This window comes from Pelodiscus sinensis, chromosome 3 (assembly GCF_052426305.1).
Source record: "Pelodiscus sinensis isolate ZL-2025 chromosome 3, ASM5242630v1, whole genome shotgun sequence".
Taxonomy (NCBI): Eukaryota; Metazoa; Chordata; order Testudines; family Trionychidae; genus Pelodiscus; species Pelodiscus sinensis.
The window spans coordinates 31,117,869-31,137,219 of record NC_143054.1 but is presented as its reverse complement, the minus strand read 5'-3'; the positions used below and the strand labels follow the sequence as shown (position 1 = coordinate 31,137,219).

Below are 19,351 nucleotides of genomic sequence, written 5' to 3'. Positions count from 1 at the left end.
AGCTTCTAATAGGTTAGTAAGACATGATTTCCCCTTACAGAAACCATGTTGACTTTTGCCCAACAAATTATGTTCTTCTACGTGTCTGACCCTTAACATCATAGGTCCAGGAACACAGAAGTGCAACATAGAAAGCGGTTAAATATTCTCCCTCTTCACTCCCATCCCTCTCACTTCCTGTCATCTCTTCCCTTCCCCCAGTCCTTCTATACTCAGGGCCTTATTCTAAATTCATTTACACTGATACCAGCCTATCAACTTCTGTTTAGTTACTTCTCATCTACCCTGGTCAAAGTAAGAGCAAAACCAGACTCTCTCTTTCCAGTAACCTAGATTGTTTTTTCACTTTTTAAATTATCATGAGCACAGCAGCTATGCTCCTCTGCCCCCAAAGGCAGTTAAAGCCTGCATTCTACAGCAATATGCTGCAGTTATCATTTAATGAGATGCCTCCTAGTGTGGGCCACACTTACATCAGTAAGGCTACTTAAATGAGCTAATGTGCTTCTGTGCCAATAGCATTCCTCAGCTGGAGCACAAGAAATGTATTCAAGTAGCCAAAATGGCCATTACAGTAGTACTAAAACAGGAATGGAAGGCCCCTGTGTTCTGAGGGTAAGGCAACTCCAGCTATGTAAAAATGAAAAAAGAATGGATGTGCCCATTCTAATCATAAAAAATCTTTCCCTGACTTTGTTGAATGTAAATTATTCATATTTTTGTTAGGGCTGTCAATTAATTGCAGTCCACTCAAACACAAAACATATTAACTATGTTAACAATAATCATGATTAAACAGTTTTAATTGTATTGTTAACAGCAATTTAAATTTATTATAAATATTTGTGGATTTTTCTACATTTTTAAACTCATTGATTTCAGTCACAACACAGAATGCAAAATGTACAGTGCTAACTTTATATTATTTTATTACAAATATTTGCACTATGAAAAGATAAAATAGTATTTTTTCAGTTTGCCTCATACACATATGATAGTTCATTCTCTATCAAAAAACTGCAACTTTCAATTGTAGAATTATTATTTTGGAGGGGCCAGAATTAATAACAGTTAACAGAACTGACTAACACAAGACAAATTAACTTTTTTTAAACTAGCATTAATTGCACACCTCTCTTTTGACTCCCTTCATTTCCTGTACTTCATTGCATGATGGATGCTACTGGAGTGATTAAATATCAGAAAAAGGCAATGGAACAAAGCAGCAAAAGTTCAAGGTTTTTTTTTAAATGGGATGTTTATTAAAAAAAAATCTGAGTGGTTCTCTGGTTAACTATCTATAGCTATTTCAATACTGAGTTCCAATACCATCAAAGTACTTCAAGGATGCAATGCCACTTATGTGCTAAGCAGTCTTTCACCTTCAGTTGTTATGCTACAGATAACCCGCCAAAAGCAAATAAATCTGACTAACCACGAAAGTGTATGCTTACAGAGTTTCAGAATTGCTACAAGTCCATACATTAGACAATGTAGAACAGCTTATTGCAAAGTGGATAGCTGTGGACTGTGCAAAAGGTCGAGGGCTGAGAAGTGTTATTCAAATTGCATCTTATCGGTCATGCAACTTGCCCTCCCGAAGAACCATTGCATCACGAATACATGTCCTATATCACAACTAGAAGCTACACAGTTGGAGCTTCTGGAAAATGCATTAACTGTTGCTTAGACTAGAGATCATTGGACATCCTGGAGCAATACAGCTTACTTGGCAGTCACAGCACACCTCAGAGTGATACTGTATGGAAATGGCATTCGTTTGCTTTAAACATAGAAGAGACAACTGAAAGAAACAACTGAAGAGACATTATGCTGAAGCATGTACAGAGCATTTCTCGGATGGCACAAAAGAATGGAATATTCAAGAAAAGGTAACAATTAGTTACTGACAGTGCATGTAATATGATAGCTGTAGACAGTCATTTGCCATTTGACCACGATGTACATTGCTCAGAGGCTATAGTGATCCATTACAGTAGCATTCAGCGATGCTAGTTTAGAAAACATGTTGTCAAAACATAGAAAACTTGTGGGCCATTTCAAACACAGTCCAGCTAACAAAGCAGAGCTAGGAATAAAAGCAGCTGTAAATTGACAGAAGCAAGAACCTCTTGTACAAGATATTTCAATTAGATGGAACTTTGAATCGGGTATGGTTCAGTTCCTACTTTGCAATAAGGCTGCAGCCACATTCCCTCTTCAAAAGCACAATCAGTGCCGACAGGTAAGGATTTTGAAAAACTGCAAGAGCTAGAAATTCTATTTGAGCCCTGCAGTTCTGTGACTGAACATCTTGGGTGGGAATTGTAAATCTCTTGCACCATGGTTTTACCTGTATTCTGCTATATATTTTGTATTATGGCACTCTCGGATGAAGACTCAGCTTACATCATTTGATTTAAGAATACTCTCACTGGAAAGCTGACAAAATGCCAGGAAGGTATTGGTATGAGATTTCTAAAGAGAGTTACAGCCCGTGACACAAGGCTTAAGAATCTGTAATGTCTTCCCAAATCTGAGAGGGAGGGGCAAACTGTGGAACATGCTGTCAGAAGTCTTAAAAGAGCAAAATTCTGGTGCAAAAACTTTAGAGCATAGGTGCCAATTCCATGGGAGCCCCAAGGTGGAGTACCCGTGGGGAAATATTAGCAGTGCTCAGCTCTTACCAGTAGCCAAGCACACTCCCCAAGGCCTCCCTCAGTGCCTTTTGGCTGCCAGCAGCCCCACTAACCAACTCCTGCCCTTTCCTCCCAGCACCTCCTGCCCACCATGAAACATCTGTTTTGTGGCATTTAGGATGCTCTGTAAGGGAGGGGCAGGAGCAGGGATGCAGGACACTTGGTGGAGGAGGTGGAGAAGAGGTGGGGAAGAGACAGGTTTGGGGGAAGGGTGTAGCAGTGGCAGGACTGGAGGCAGATGGGGAGTTAAACACCCCCAGCTAGAAGGAAAGTCCATGCTTATACTACAGAGCCCAAGCCACCAAAAAAGAAAATCAGTCTTCTGTTGATGGCATCCAACTCAGATGGCATCCAACTCATTGGTCTGCACTGCTTTGGATTGTTATCGAACAGAACACATAGTCAGCATGGAAGCATGTCCTCTGGACAGATGGCCAAAGCATGAAGGGGCCAACAAATGTTCAGCTTAGCTAGCATGTAAATACTTTGCAATGCCAGCTATAACAGTGCCATGCAAGCATCTGTTCTCATTTTCAGGTGATATTTTAAATCATAAGCAGGCAACATTATCTCTCATAAAGGTAAACAAATGTGTTTGCCTTAGTGTTTAGCTGAACAAGCAGTAGGACTAAAGCTTTGTAGGCTCTAAAGTTTTATATTTTTGGTTTTGAGTACAATTATGTAAAAATATAAATCTGCATTTGAAAGTTGCACTTTCATGACAAAGGTTGTACTACAGTGTATGAGGTGAACTGAAAAGACTATTTTTTTTACAGTGCAAATATTTCTAATCAAAATAATTTAAAGCATTGTACATTTTGTATTTTGCATTGTAATTGGAATCAATATATTTGGAAATGTAGAAAATATGCAAAATATTTTAAATGTATACTATCATTAACAGTGCAATTTAAAACAGGAATTAATCACCACTATTGTTTTTATAATCTCTCATTTAATTTTAATATTTTGACAGCCTAGTTTGCATGTAATTTTGTAAAAAAAATGCCACAGGCATAAAGGTTAGAAAGAATATTCCTGTCTCAGTTCCTGACCATTCCACAAGGATGTGAGAATAGAGAGCAGAGAACATGGGCAAATACCAGTCAGAAGGGGAACTGGAAAAAAAATGCACACATATACCATGCTTTCAGGGTTGAGTGCTAGGTTTGAAGGAGTGAAACTAACAGGGCTACCCTTGGCTTCATCACCTTCCTTCCTCACTGCACCAGAATTTCTCAGATTCCCCTCTGAAAAATGCAGTTTCCTGAAGGAAGGGTTGCACACTGCAGGAACAGATTGCTTCTATAAAATTAAATTTTGCTATATACATGAATAAGTCCATGTGAAGTTTATAAATTATCTGCCTTCATTTATGAGGAGACAATATACGTATTGTAGGATTCTTACATGGTAAGCCTAAATAAAGGTTGCAGCTCTTGAATATTCTTATTAAATGGGCCCATAATCACCAGTACTATCTGGCTTAGAACTTTTGCTTTAATAAACTTTTCTAATAGCAGACAGCTATATTTATAGGCTAAGAAAGGCCCCTGAAAAACTCATTTTGTGATGTGATTAAATTGTGGTTGCACCTGAAGCCATTATATGAGTGATAATGAGATTCCTCTCAGATCTTGTCCCTTAATATGCACTATAATTAGAGAAAACTTGCATCCCAACAGACAGTTTCTCCAGTGATGGCGAGGGGGAGGAGGGACAGGAGAAAAGAAGGAAGGAACAACATATTTAGACAAAGCACTTCTGTATATCAGTCTTAGCTCAGAGCCATACAAATATGCACTCAGAAAATTGGCATGGCTAGAAAGCAAACATCCCATAGGGCAAATCTATCCACAGCAAAGGATAATGGGAACCCTGTTCAAGCAGCTGTGTCCTGCCCTCTGCACATTAGCACCAGTAGGTGGAAGCAATCAGGGCTGATCAATGGACAGCTCCCCATACAGCTTGATTCATACAATGATTATTAGCTGGAACCAACACATTGGCACCCTATGTTGCCAAATGGTACCCCTTTCGTTCTCAGTGCAGGCAAACAATGACTTCTCCAAATAGCTGGCACTGCTTTTTAATTTTTTTCCTCTTTTGCCTCTGTTTTGCCCTTTCTGCACTGTGCCAGAGGAAAGCTACTAGAAGGTAGAAATTAGGTTATTCAGCTTAATTTCAGTATGTGTTCCACTAGTGGGTGTAGAAGCAATCTTGATTGGCACAAGTCTCTTACATTCAATCAAAGACATGTAGTAACATTTAATCCATATCAATTTATAATTGTACTTATTTATCAATAACATCACTTTCAAAAAGAGAGGGAGTGGGAGGATGGGTGAAGAAGAGCATTGGAGAATGAGATGGCAGTCTGGAATCTGAATTACTCTCCCTGGAATTGAGAAAATTTACAGGAACTTCCTTTTATGATTGTATACAACATAACAGATCACACCAAATAACAAAAGACAACTTGATTCTTACAGCATTTTTTAATATGAACTGCAGCACTGAGTGGTTAGTACAGTAAATTACATAGCTAAAGGAGAAAGAATTGTGGTATAAAGCAAGAGAACAGGTGTTTTCATCTAAAAGCTGAAGAGCTATGGGGAGTCAATGGGTTAAAGCAATAAAGGATGAATCCTATGGGTCCCTTATGTGGGATACAGATGGGAGGTTAGCAGGTGGAAGAGACGTAAAAGTGAATTAAGTACCCTGTGGAGAGGATCTCCAAAACTCACCTGCCCATAGCGATTGATTCCCAAGTGCTTCAGAAGTCATAAAAGTAGTCCCTGATGGGAAGAAGGCAGGTGAAGCAATTCAGCTGGTAAGAATGTAGAGAAACTGTCTGTTGGGATTCAAGTTTTCTCTACCTATAGTGCATATTAAGAGACAAGATCTGAGAGGAATATTATCATCACTCATATAATGGCTTCAGGTGAAACCACAATTTAGTCACATCACAAAGAATGGTGATAATTCAGGGAAACAACCACATTGTCCATTCAAATTGGTGTTTGGAGGGAAAAGGCTGCAAAGCCAAATATTGAAAAGCAATTGGTTTTCTTCTCTGGAACCTCTGGCCTTTATATGAATGGTTGCATGATCTCTGGGAAATCCTAAAGTTGGGATCTCTGTGCCATCTATGACATACTAAACTCTTGTGAGCAGTTGTGCATGTTCCAAAAGAATACACTAACCCTGTAGTTCTTTAAAATTCATACAGATTCATTCATGCTGTCAAGAAAGAGTTTGGTACTATCCAAAAGGAGGGCCTCAACTTTTGGACCCTCTTCAGAAATTCTGAAAGCTGTAGTCAGGAGGTCCTCCTCCCAACTACTACCGTGGAGATCAAATGGGTGGCATAGTCATCAGCAGCAGCAAGGGAGGCCTGCAGTAATGTGCTGGCAAGCAGCTGGCTTGCATGATAATTACCTGAAATTACTCTCCATGTAGAGCTGGAAGTGCCCAATAAAAGAGGATGTAATTTGTATGATTGGCACCATCAATTACCAGGCATTAATGACAAAATATAAAACAAGTCTAGAACATGGTGTTACTTTCCACATTCATTAACTGCATCAACCACCGAAGCATTAGAAGGGATGAGAGAAAAAAAACATATGAAGAAGAGAAGTGAGTTGCCCAAGGTCATACAGAAGGTCAGAGCAGAGCCAAGTCTTTTGGCTCCTAGTTCAGTAATTTATCCTTTGGACTACGGTGCCTTTAAAATTAGCCTTTTTTCCCTCCTGACACAAACAAGTTGGTGAAACACAGAATATTTTGAAAAACTTTGGGGATTATCAAATCTACAAACAAAAAAAGTTCTGAACAAAAATAATGACATCAATTCCTAAATCCTAGGCTATGTCTACACTCACAGCTTCTCGCGCAAGTATGGCTGTTCTTGCGCAAGAATCCGCAGAGCGTCTACACTGCCCGCCCACTCTTGTGCAAGGAAATTTACAGTACAGCATGGTAAGAGAGGGCTTCTTGCGCAAGAGCTATGCTCTTTTTTAACAGGTGTAAGCCCTCTTGCGCAGGAACTCTTACGCAAGAGGGCAGTGGGACACTCAGCAGGGATTTCTTGTGCAAGAAAGCCCTATGGCTAAAATGGCCGTTGGAGCTTTCTTGCCAAGAGAGCATCCACACTGCCATGGGAAGTCTTGCGCAAATGCACAGTGCGCAAATGGCAGTGTGGACATTTTCTTGCGCAAGATGTTCTTGCGCAAGAAGCCGCGAGTGTAGACATAGCCCTAGTGTTAGAATAGCCTAATAGTGTTAGAATAGCCTAATAGTGTTAGAATAGTTAGCAGTCTTCATTCATGCATATGTCTGTATGTAAGTTCAGTGACAATTGGGAGGTTTAAATCCTGACCAAATCCTTGAATATTTAGGAACGCACCTTGCTAAACTTTAACCAATAACTTTAATGTAAAACACACAGGCTGCGTCTAGACTGGCATGATTTTCCGCAAATGCTTTTAACGGAAAAGTTTTCCGTTAAAAGCATTTGTGGAAAAGAGCGTCTAGATTGGCACGGACGCTTTTGCACAAAAGCGCTTTTTGCGGAAAAGCATCCCTGCCAATCTAGACGCGGTTTTGCGCAAGAAAGCCCCGATCGCCGTTTTCGCCATCGGGGCTTTTTTGCGCAAAACAGTCCTCCCCTGTCTACACTGGCCCTCTTGCGCAAATACATTTGAGCAAGAGGGCTTATTCCTGAGCGGGAGCATCATAATATTTGCTCAAGAACACTGACAATCTTACATTAGATCGTCAGTGCTCTTGCGCAAATTCAAGTGGCCAGTGTAGACAGCTGGCAAGTTTTTCCACAAAAGCGGCCAGTTTTGCGGAAAACCTTGCCAGTCTAGATGCAGCCACAGTGTCAAGTATCTTTTCCTGACTTTTGATAGAATTAGAGTCATAGCATCTTTATGTTTAATGCTCATATCTGATTTCAGCAGGTAAGCAAGATTTGGTCAATGCCGGAATAGAAAGCCTCCAGGGGGAAAAAAAAAGCAGGAGCTAAAGGTGGTAATACTGACACAGATGTTCACTAATTAGGAATCTTAACAAAGTAGTTCAGGATGGTAAATGGCATCAATTGGGGAGCACTCAAAATTTAGGCAGCAGGCTCCTACAGGGCCTGATTCAAAGTACACTGATCAACAGAAAGTCTCCTATGGAATTTGCACCAGGCCTGTAATGTAACCACATAACTATTGTCTTTTTACATGACTATAATGAAAGAAAAGACCATCCTTTAATGTTCAAGAGCAACAGCTAAAAGCTCACTGGGCTGTGTTCTGAGCTGTTCCTACACTGCAGCCCAAGTAAATGTCTTAATGACACTTTGAAAATATGCAAAGAACTTTTTAACAACAATTTTGTCTGGACACACCAGGGCTGCATCTAGATTTTTGCAGAAAAACTTGCCAGCTGTTTACACTGGCCGCTTGAATTTCCGCAAGAACACTGACTTCCTACTGTCTGAAATCAGTGCTTCTTGCGGAAATACTATGCTGCTCCTGTTCGGGCAAAAGTCCTTTTGCGCAAAGCTTTTGCACAAAAGGGCCAGTGTAGACAGCTCAGATTTGTTTTGCACAAAAAAGCCCTGATCGCGAAAATGGCGATCGGGGCTTTTTTGCACAAAAGCGCGTCTAGATTGGCATGGATGCTTTTCCACAAAAAGTGCTTTTGCGCAAAAGCGTCCGTGCCAATCTAGACGCTCTTTTCCACAAATGCTTTTAACGGAAAACTTTTCCATTAAAAGCATTTGCGGAAAATCATGCCAGTCTAGACGTAGCCCAGCTGTTTAGTTAGCCAGAACAGATTTAGAATTAATGGGTAAAATCCTGCTATGATACATGCTGCTATAGTAAATGCAATGGTGATGTATTATTTAAATCAGGATCAACTTTGACTTAATTTCTTTACAACAATCTTATATTTAGATAAATCATGGAGTTTAAGACCAGAAGGGACCATTAGAACATCAAGTATCAACTCCTGAGTATCACAGGCTCCTAAATGTCACATAGTATTGTGTATCTTGTGTTTGGCTAAATGCAGAGTACTTTCAGATGCTTTGGGAGTGAAAGGCAATCTTAATCTATTATATAGTGTTTCACTTTATCCACCTCTGAAATGCAACTACTGTTAAACTGCTGTGTTAGAATTGCTGCTAAAAAAGGATGTGAAGAATAAAATATCTAATTGAAACTGCAGGAAGAATTTAGGAAAGAAGACTGTAATTACCTGCATTGGAATTTGTCCAGAACACAGGAGCAATACCTCTGCTGTTGAGGGAAAGTAATGTAGGCCACTGTAATGATCATAACTCATTGAGGATTAGACAACAAGACAAGGCCCTAAACAACTTCTCCATCATGTCCCATGATGAGCAATTACTTCATTTCTGACCCCAAGAGAAGAGTTCCCACCTACTGAGTTACTTTTAGTTGTGATTATTATTTATTTCTTAAGCACTAACAATGCTAAACAAGACAGTCTCAGTATGCATAAGAAACAACAGTGAAAGAGTAGACGTGATGGACTATGAAAACCAGAGGAAGAAGTAGCCAGGATATTTTATTATTATTGCTGGCTTGTTGTAGGTAGTAAAAAATGGTGCCTGGAGGTGGGGAGTGGAGTGGTTGCTTGCTAGACCAGAATTAGGTCTGTTCATGTGTAATAGAAAGTCTAGAAGAACCAAACAGATGAACCACCACCACTTCTTGAGCATCTCTTGACTTTTCTTTAACACATATCCCCACTGAAAGCTCTTCTTAATTGGTGACAGCTGGCAAGACAGCAGCACCCTGTACAGCTTGGGAAATGTTTGGCTGTTAGGATTCTTCTTGAAAGAGTCAGACAGTACTTAGTTATACCAACATTTAGGAAGTCTCAACCCTTGTTCAAGTGTTTACTGTCTAGAAGAATATTTGCCACATGTTTATCGTAACCTACAAGAAATTCACCCACATTATTTTTAAAAAGACCCATAGAAGTGTTGCTTTTGAACTAATACCTTGCTGAACAAAGCCGGGAGAGCGATAGTTTCTGAGCTGCCTAATAAATGACATTCCTTGGCTATCATGCTTCAGATTTAGAGTTCAGGCACTCGCACAAACTAATAAGACTTCATAGTAAGGCCAGTGAAGTTTGGCTATTTCTACAGGGGAAAATCAATTGTCCATTTTCTCATCTCAGTGACAAAAGTGGTTGTAATTAAAACTTGGATGGAAAGGTTTACAGGTTGGAGAGTGGGGAACATAATGTAAAAGCTTTGTGAAGCTTTAGGAGGCCTCACCTGCTCATTAAGCAACATCTATACAACAAACAGTACATAAGTGAGTAGGAGAGACAAATCTTAGGGTACGTCTAGACTACCGGGTTTTGTCAACAGTATCTGTCGACAAAACTTCTGTCGACAAAGAGCGTCCAGACACATTGAGTTCTGTCGACAAAGCAAGCTGCTTTGTCGACAGAACCCTGTAGTCTAGACGCAACCCTACAGGCAATAACACCTTCTGTCGACAGAACTCTGTCGACAGAGGGTGTTATGCCTCGTAAAATGAGGTATACCAGCATAGACAAAACTGCTGAGTTCTGTCGACGTTATGTCGACAGAACTCAGCGGTAGTGTAGACGCTGGTATAGTTTTGTCGGCAAAAGTCCACTTTTGTCGACAAAACTCAGTAGTCTAGACACACCCTTAGAGACAAGCAGCAAATCAAGTCTGGTATTCTGGCCTACTGGACATAGAGGAGGCCTCTAGGAATTGTCTGACAACATACCCATTGATAGTCCAGTGATTTCAGTGAAAGCCTATGGAGGAGATCATATGGTTATGGCATCTGACTACATGTTACACTTTTAAGGATTTGACTCCAGCAATAGCATGGGGCTATGGTGTTACAATGGATTGCAGCATGCAGGCTTATTACACTGTGGATTTCTGTCGGCTGCATACACCTATCAGAACATGTCTGACTGATTGACTATAGCAAGTGACTCTGACAGCGCAACATATGATCCCGAGACCACTGAGGCTATAACATATTAATATAAGAATGTAGCTCATTACAATATAAGCTGTTGAAAGTGAGCTGACTATAGCACAAGACTGTAAGAATGTGGCTGTCTGCACTGTCTAGCCGTGAGAATGCAGCTAACTATACTTAAGTGTGTTTCTGACTACAGCCAGCTGTCATGCAATTGGAGTGGACTAGTGGAGTTGTCACTTATCAAACCATGGCACATGCAGTTACCATGAGCTTAAATAAACGTCCTATCCACTTCATGCATAGTAAACTGATTTTTCCTTTATAAGTGTGTAAAGAGGGATGCTGTGCTGTGAGTTTGAATACAATATTTAAAAACCTTTAATTTAACCACCCTAGTTGCATTTAAAGGGACACACTATCCATGTAAGAGTCATTTATTTTTAATCACCTTTGTGTTTTCAACATTTATATTGCATGGGGGTAGTTTTGTGCTTTGATTAACTTGTATAGGGCAAACTTGCTGAGTTTTATTTCCTGTTTCTAATGTGCTAGAAGAGTATGTAGTGGAGTATTTTTCTCCCCCTCCCAGCACAACCTGGGAAAGTTTAAATTTTAAAGTGTGTGTAAAAAATAAAAAAAATCTGGACTAAGATCCCAATTCTGCACCTGGATCCATTCAGACAGTGACTTGATCTCCCTGCAGGATTGGGCCTATATTTCTAGCCATACTGAGCCAGGTTTTGTCATTCACTCACTGGCCTATTCTGAGCAGTTCAATGCTGCATTGTTGCAGGAGAACCTGTGTAGGGGAGGGATCATGCTACAAAGTGAGAAGCCCTCCTATAACTAGCATAGCATGGCAACCTTACTGTGCATTCTAGTTCTAGCTAGGGTGACTTGTACCCTAGATTACGAGGTGGCAGCAGTCTAAGCTTCAGTGTATAAGAGTTACCCAACCCTGTTTGTCTCCTTTCAGTAGCATCTGAGCAGGAAAGGCCTTACTTCTTTAAAAACTTGGGCAGCTGTCTACACTGGCCGCTTGAATTTGTGCCAGAACACTGATGATCTAATGTAAGATTATCAGTGTTCTTGCACAAACACTATGCTGCTCCCGCTCGGGAAAAAGCCCTCTTGCGCAAATACTTTTGCGCAAGAGGGCCAGTGTAAACAGCTAAAAACTGTTTTGAGCAAAAAAACCCCGATGGTGAAAATGGCGATCGGGGCTTTCTTGCGCAAAACCATGTCTAGATTGGCATGGACGCTTTTCCGCAAAAAGTGCTTTTGAACAAAAGCGTCCGTGCCAATCTAGATGCTCTTTTCTGCAAATGCTTTTAAACAGAAAACCTTTTCCGTTAAAAGCATTTGTGGAAAATCATGCCAGTCTAGACGCAGCCTTGTTGTTCTGTTTCTTTTGCCATTGCGCCTGCGCACACACACACCCCCCACACACACACTCCAGCTTTCGACTTCAAGTGTGACTGCAGGGCTGAACTTCTTCCCTCTTCAACAGCACCAAAACACTACTCTTTCAGGCTACGTCTACATTGACATGATCTTGCGCAAATACTCTTTGACGCAAGAGTTCTTGCGTTAAAGTAATTGCGCAAGAGAGCATCTACACTGGCATGTGCCTTTGTGCAAGAGCTGTGCTTTTGCACAAGAGCATCCGTGCCAGTGTAGACGCTCTCTTGCGCAAGAAAGTGCCGATGGCCATTTTAACCATCGGGCTTTCTTGAGCAAGAAATTCATGTTGCCTGTCTACACTGGCCTTTTGTGCAAGAACAATTGCACAAGAGGGATTATTCCTGAGCGGGAGCATCACAGTTCTTGCGCAAGAAGCACTGATTTCACACATTGGAACATGTGTTCTTGCGCAATAACTCCCCGGTGTAGACAGACAGCATGTTTTTATGCAAAAGCGGATGCTTTGGCGCAAGATTGCACCAATGTAGACACAGCCTCAGTGTTTCAGCCCTCCCCCCCCCCCCCCAGCTTACCCATATACATCAGAACAGAAATCAAAGATCTCAGAAGAAAGTAATTTTAAAGATGTGCCCCTCAACTTATGAGGGGGCACAGCTCCACTGCCATGTACAGATCCATAGGGCTAACGCTTTTTGTAAAAGCTGAATGTAAATAAAGCCTGAAATTTCTATTAAATTCTCCACTCATTTTGTTGCTTACTAGATCTTCAGTTCAAGCTCTAAATGTTTCATTCACTCATGGATATTTTTGAGCCTGCTCTGCTCACTATGATAAATCAAGTTGTTTGTGAGGCAAGTAATGGCAGATAGTTACCTGAGAACTTCAAATGTAAAGTACTTAATAACCATCTGGGGGTGGGAGAGAGGTTGAAGGAAAGCATGTGATCCTTTGAGGATAAGTGCTGGAACAGTATGACAAGAGGCAACATACCACATTCAAATCCTGCTGCGTGCCAGCTTACCTTCTTTTCTCTAGAAATGGACAGAGCTGAAAGAAAGATGACTGTTGGCATATTGTTAAAGAACTTTCATGTCTGCAAGAACACCTGTGATAGAAGCAAACCGTGCATAAAGCTTCTGCGGAGAAAGATAAGAAGTATAATCTGAAGAATATGCAATAATCTGCTCTTCCCACCAAGGAACTATACTTTAGGTTCTTGATCCAGAATTAGATTAACTGTAGTTATTACAGTTAAATTAGATCACAACAAGTGATATGCATATTTGCTTCCTTCAGAAAAGAAGCATAAGATTGTCCTCCCATTACTCAGGGGAGCTGTACTGGTATAAGAGGGGTGTGAGGAACAGTCTCACCACCACGGTGCCTCCAGCCAGCTGTCCTGGGAATTAGCTCTTCTTGCCTCACTGGATGCCTTTCTCTAGGTGGTGTCACCTCATGTTTCTCCTCATGTCATGGCATACTCTTCCAGACACTGCCCTTTGGCAGTGCCTACACCAGTGTCCAAGCCCCCCTTCCGGAGGGGAGGGGGAGCATTGTTCCCTCTGCTCACACCCAAAGGTCCTCTCTTTCTCAGAGCACCCTGATCTCCTCCTTAGGTACTCAAGCCAAGCCAGGCCAGGCCTGGCCCTGCTCTGGCTCCAGGGAGCCTCCTGCTTCCCTAGCAGCTATCAGTTCCCCCTTACATAGCTCCCAGCTGAGCCCTCATCAGCTAGCACTGCCTCAGCTGGGGCTTTGCTCCTAGCCCCTGCTCCTGGGGTTTTGCCCTTAAAGGGCCAGTGCCAGGCAAGCGCCCTGTCACAGGGGCATCTGAATTTAGGCTATGAAGAGGAATGTGTATTTTAGATAACATTTTCTACCCAGCTCAGGAACTGTTATGCAAGTTTTGATTAAGAGTAAATTACATCCCTGCTAAGATATCACTACTGCAATGTTATTAACCCTGTGATCTACGTTGAGACTCTAGAGTGATGGGCTCTGATCGATGTTCTAATTTTTTCCATCCATGTGTGCAATACATTTTGTTATGTGCATTAAGGCATGTGCATGTGTGCATCTCAAATAGAAACAAATGCTGCCAGCTGTGGGAGGATGTGGGTGCTCTGCTAATCAGCTGGGCAGCATTTGAATCTCTCCCTGGGCAGCCGCTCAAGCCCTGAGCTTACAGGAAACACTGGCTCTGATTAAGAAACTCTCTAGCCAGATTCATCCAAGGTAGCAAGAATGTTTTTGGCAGATTTAAGTCAGGGAGAGATGGGGAAGAGGAAGCCACCTTAGTCTGAAAATATCAAAGAAGCTCAAGAGTCACCAAGTCCCATTGATTTCAAGAGGGTGTGATCATTTAACTCCTTTCGGCCCTTTTAAAAATCCCAAATTCAAGGGCTAAAGTAAGAGTGAAGCTGCATTTTAAACCAGGCACCCCAGTGGCATCATTTGGGCTGAATGGGTAAATGAATCCCCCAAAATGAAAGTCATTCTTGCTGTAAGCCACCATGACATCCACCATCCACCAAAGTCAATCGGGGCTCAGAACCTCTGAAAATTAAACCTCAGGTGCAAATATAGAAGACTGCGTCTCCTCCATGATTGAAAAAAAAATACCTAAGTGACCATGTAAGACAGTAAATTTATGCAGAGCTGTGAATTGTCCTGTCCTTTAACAAGCAGTCCTTTAACCTCCTCCTTCACAGAAAACATTTAAAAGTAACTTTCTTCATGTATCCAGAATAATTCTATGGCATTCTTTATAACTATTCCAATCTAGCTATAGTCTCACCATGATTATATTAAAATCAAACTATTTTTTACATAAGGTTATAGGTATTTGTATTGATCTCTGTTACAATTGCATAAGCCTATTCCTTTTATAGGAATTGAAAAGACTATTAAAATAGTGCAGCTGTTAGCAAATTACTATTAGCAGAATACGCACAGCCTAGAATAACAAGCATGTATCATATGAGCTGCTCAGTGTGACCCTGCAAGAATGAAAGAAATGCAGATCTGTGAGTCTGCAGTTTTACCTGTTTATCGCAAAATCCAAGCTTTCATTAAATGTTTCTAGCTCTATCCATTGCAAAGCCAGCCCTCTGAACATACCACTGCTCAGTGAGCACTGTCAGAACACTGCTCAGGCGCGCGCACGCGCACACGTACACACAGAGAGCAAAGCAAGAGCTCATACCTGCACTCCTTACTCCAGAAAAGCAGCCACGGAAGTGGTACTCTGCATGGGAAGCGAGAATCAGGCCTCAATAGCCAAAAGCCTATTTCTTGTAATTCACCTCTAATGGTGTTATCTCTTGTGATCCTTTAGGATTCAATACAAATAGTGACTGGCTGTGTCAACCACCTTCCCTGCAATTGCCTTAAAAATATTATTGTGATGCCAACAGACCACATAAAGGCAGGCAGGTCAAACTCAGGCCCGTTGACGTGAATGGGAGAAGGGGAAATTTTACCAGGCCCTAGTAATTCAAAAGGGCCCAGGGCTCCTGGCTGTGAGGCGCACTCCACGTGGCTCTCAGGGCTGGTTGGGGGTGAGGCAGCCAGCGCAGCATGCTCTGGGTGGTGCTGAGGGCTGGCTGCTCTCAGTCCCCCTCTCTTACCACCCAAGGCTCTGCTCCTTCCAGAGTAAGGAGTCATCCTCCCCAGTCTTGCCCAGGAGCCCAGCATGTCTTTAGCCCAGGGGTGGGCAATAATTTTGGAAAGGGAACTACTTCACAAATTTTGGAAGTGGCAGTGCGCCAACCCAGAAGAGTCCTAGCCTTCACAGTCTCCTCTGGCAAGGAGTTCCACAGGGTGACTATGCACTAAAACTTTCTTTTATTAGTTTTAAACCTGCTACACATTAATTTAATTTGGCGTCCTCTACTTCTTATATTATGGGAACAAGTAAATAACTTTTCCTTATTCACCCTCTCCATACCACCCATGGTTTTATATACCTTTATCACATCCCCCTTCAGTCTCCTCTGTTCTAAACTGAAAAGTCCCAGTCTCTTTAGCCTCTCCTCATATGGGACCAGTTCCAAACCCCTAATCATTTTAGTTCCCCTTTTCTGAACTTTTTCTAATGCCAAAATATCTTTGAGATGAGGAGACCACATCTGAACGCAGTATTCAAGATGCGGGCGTACCATGGATTTATATAAGGGCAATAAGATATTCTCCATCTTATTCTCTATCCCTTTTTTAATGACTCCTAACATCCTGTTTAATTTTCTCTCTGCCACTGCACACTGCATGGACGTCTTCAAAGATCTCTCCACGATGACTCCAACATCTCTTTCCTGATTAGTTGTAGCTAAATTAGCCCCCATCATATTGTATGTATAGTTGGGGTTATTTTTTCCAACGTGCATTACTTTAAACTTATCCACATTCAATTTCATTTGCCATTTTGTTGCCCAGTCACTTAGTTTGGTGAGATCTTTTTGAAGTTCTTCACAGTCTGCTTTGGTCTTAACTACTTTGAGCAATTTAGTATCATCTGCAAACTTTGCCATCTCACTGTTTACCCCTTTCTCCAGATCATTTATGAATATGTTGATTAGGATTGGTCCTAGGACTGACCCTGAGGGAACACCACTAGTTGCCCCTCTCCATTCTGAAAATTTACCATTTATTCCTACCCTTTGTTTCCTGTCTTTTAACCAGTTCTCAGTCCATGAAAGGATCTTCCCTCTTATCCCATGGCAACTTAATTTACGTAAGAGCCTTCGGTGAGGGACCTTGTCAAAGGCTTTCTAGAAATCTAAGTATACTATGGCTGCGTCTAGATTGGCAGGATTTTCCAGAAATGCTTTTAACGGAAAAGTTTTCCGTTAAAAGCATTTTCGGAACAGAGCGTCTAGATTGGCACGGATGCTTTTCCGCAAAAGCACTTTTTGCGTAAAAGTGTACGTGCCAATCTAGACACGCTTTTCCACAAAAAAGCCCCAATCGCCATTTTCACGATCGGGGCTTTTTTGCGGAAAACAAATCTGAGCTTTGCGCAAAAGGGACTTTTGCCTGAACGGGAGCAGAATAGTATTTCCGCAAGAAGCACTGATTTCTGACAGTAGGAAGTCAGTGCTTTTGCGGAAATTCAAGCGGCCAGTGTAGACAGCTGGCAAGTTTTTCCGGAAAAGCAGCTGATTTTCCGGAAAAACTGGCCAGTCTAGACACAGCCAATATCTACTGGATCCCCCTTGTCCACAGTTTGTTGACCTCTTCAAAGAACTCTAATAGATTAGTAAGACATGATTTCCCTTTACAGAAACCATGCTGACTTTTGCACAACAAATTATGTTCTTCTATGTGTCTGACAATTTTATTCTTTACTATTGTTTTGACTAATTTGCCTGGTACTGACATTAGACTTACCAGTCTGTAATTGCTGGGATCGCCTCTATAGCCCTTTTTAAACATTGGTGTTACATTAGCTATCTTCCATTCATTGGGCACAGAAGCTGGTTGAAAGGATAGGCTACAAACCATAGTTAATAGTTTCACATTTGAGTTCTTTCAGAACTCTTGGGTGAATGCCATCCAGTCCCAGTGACTTGTTACTGTTAAGTTTATCAATTAATTCCAAAACCTCCTCTAATGACACTTCAATCTGTGACAAGTCCTCAGATTTGTCACCTACAAAGGATGGGTCAGGTTTGGGAATCTCCCTAACATCCTCATCCGTGAAGACTGAAGCAATTAGTTTCTCTGCAATTACTTTATCATCTTTAAGTGGTTCTTTTGTATTTCGATTGTCCTGGGGCCCCACTGGTTGTTTAGCAGGCTTCCTGCTTCTGATGTACTTAAACATTTTGTTATTACCTTTTGAGTTTTTGGCTAGTTGTTCTTCAAACTCCTTTTTAGCTTTTCTTATTATATTTTTACTCTTAATTTGGCAGTGTTTATGTTCCTTTATATTTACCTCACTAGGATATGACTTTCACTTTTTCAAAGGTGCCTTTATCTCTCACTGCTTCTTTTACATGGTTGTTAAGCCACGGTCACTCTTTTTTAGTTCTTCTACTATGTTTTTTAATTTGGGGTATACATTTAAGTTGGGCCTCTATTATGGTGTCTTTGTAAAGTATCCATGCAGCTTGAAGGGATTTTACTTTAGTCACTGTACCTTTTAATTTCTGTTTAACTAACCTCCTCATTTTTGCATAATTCCTCTTTTTGAAATTAAATGCCACAGTGTTGGGCTGCTGAGGTGTTCTTCCCACCACAAGAATGTTAAATGTTACGATATTATGGTCACTGTTTCCAAGCGGTCCTATTGTAGTTACCTCTTGGACCAGATCCTGCGGGCCATGCAGAACTAAATCGAGAATTGCCTCTCTCCTTGTGGGTTCCTGACTAGCTGATCCAAGAAGCAGTCATTTAATGTATCAAGAAATTTTGTCTCTGCATCTCGTCCTGAAGTGACATGTACCCAGTCAATATGAGTATAGTTGAAAGCCCCCACTATTATTGAGTTATTTATTTTGATAGTCTCTCTAATCTCCCTTAGCATTTCATAGTCACTATTACTGTCCTGGTTGGGGTGGTCGATAATAGATCCCTACTGTTATATTCTTATCAGAGCAGGGAATTACTATCCATAGAGATTCTGAAACAGATTACGCATTTTAACTTTATCATGTTAGTTTATCAAACTTCATTTTAAATAAAGTAAAATATTATGTCCAACCAAAAGGTTTCAATGTTTTCTTTATTTATGAGAGGGGTGCGGAACCCTTTTTGGGTCAGGATCTCTGTCCCACAAAAAAAATCAGTTGGGGACCACACAAGTGAAAAGCAAAAAAAACTTCTCCAACCCTTCCCCCCCCCCAAAGTTCACTGATGTGGCCCCAACTAAGACACCTCAGCCTCATGGGGTGAGGGGAAGGGAAGGGGCTGACTGAGTTTCAGGGCTTCCCATAGACCAGATTTACTTTTCTGGGATTCTGGAGTTAGAGGATTTTATGGACCTCCTTAGGCTCCGGGGGTAGGGACAAAAATGAGGGGTACAGTACATGAGACAGGGCTGCCAGCAAGTAGGATAGGGATGGGATGCAGGATCTGTTACAAAGCTGGGGTGCAGAAGCAGGCTGGGAGTAGGGTGTCTGGCCAGGTGGAGGGAGTAGGAACAAGGGAGGGTGCAGTGTGTGACCAGGGAAGAGAGTGCAAGAACAAGGGAGGGTGTCAGAATAAGTTGGGGTG

At 41.4% G+C, this 19,351-nt stretch overlaps 1 pseudogene; it reads left to right on the top strand.

Moving 5' to 3' along the window:
• The first annotated feature begins 1,173 nt into the window (after nt 1-1,173).
• LOC142827519 (uncharacterized) lies at nt 1,174-3,325 on the top strand (annotated as a pseudogene).
• Nucleotides 3,326-19,351: the final 16,026 nt, after the last annotated feature.